Source organism: Elephantulus edwardii, unplaced genomic scaffold (assembly GCF_000299155.1).
Source record: "Elephantulus edwardii isolate Elephantulus edwardi_28Jun2011 unplaced genomic scaffold, EleEdw1.0 scaffold00061, whole genome shotgun sequence".
Classification (NCBI taxonomy): Eukaryota; Metazoa; Chordata; class Mammalia; order Macroscelidea; family Macroscelididae; genus Elephantulus; species Elephantulus edwardii.
The window spans coordinates 7,395,255-7,396,536 of NW_006399811.1; positions in this window are offsets into that span (position 1 = coordinate 7,395,255).

A 1,282-nucleotide genomic window follows, 5' to 3' on the forward strand; every position below is an offset into this window, starting at 1 on the left:
TCTTGGTTTGCGTATATACTGTTTACTATGTTGAGAAATTGCCCTCTATTTCTCTTTTGTTGAGTACTTTAATCAGGAAAGGGTGTTGGATTTTGTCAAAGGCTTTTTCTACATCAATATATAGGATCATGGGGGTTATTGTTCTTTGTTTTGGTAATGTGATGAATTACACTGATTGTTTTTCTTATGCTGAACTATCCTTGCATACCTGTTATGAATTCCACTTGGTCATAATGTTTTTTTTTTAAATATTGTTGTATTCTATTGACAAAGATTTTGGTGAGGATTTTTGCATCTTCATTCACGAGATATTGTCTCTAGTTTTCTATTCTGATGGTGTCTTTACCTGACTTTAGTATCAGGGATATATTGCTTTCTAGAATTAGTCTGGTAATATTCAATAATTTTCTATTTTCTGAAATACTTTCTGTAGAATTGGTGACAGATCTTCTATGCATGTTTGATAAAATTTACTAGTAAAACTGTCTGGTCCGGGGGGGTTTTTGTTAGAAGTTTTTTTAATGCCCTGTTCAATTTCTTATTTTGTAATGAGTTTGTACATGTATTCTACTTCAGTCCATGTCAGTTTAGGCGGGTGTGGGTTTCTAAGAATTTCTCTATTTCCTTTATGTTGTCATATTTGTTGGAATATATTTTTGCTGTTGTTGTTATGTGCCATTAAGTCACTTGTAACTCATAGTGACTCTACGCACAAAGCCCTAAATCCTGCTCTATCCTGTGCCAACCTTATTGTCTCTGACACACCTACCGCCATTGCCCCAGTGACTGACTCAATCCATCTCAACAAGGGTCTTCCTCTCCTATGCGGTACCTCCACCCTCCCAAGCATGATGTCCCTCTCCAGGGACTGGTCCCTCCTTGTAACGTGCCCAAAGTATGTCAGAAGAAGCTTCAGAATCCTTGCCTCCAAGGAATAGCCTGGTTTCACTTTCTCCAAAATGAACCTGTTTGTTCTCCTAGCAATCCATGGTATATTCAAGACTCTTCTCCAGCACCACAGCTCAAAGGCATTAATTTTCCTTCTATCATCCCTAGTCATTGTCCAGATTTCTGATGCATAACAAGCAACTGAGAAGACCATGGCCTGGATCAGGTACACCTTAGTCTCTAGACTGACATCGTTGCTCTTCAGTATTCTAGAGAGGTACCTAACAGCTGACTTTCCCAATACAATTCATCTCCTGATTTCCTGGCTGCTGATACCAAGAGTACTGATTATGGAGCCAAGCAAACTAAAACTGTTAACAATCTCAATCTCTTC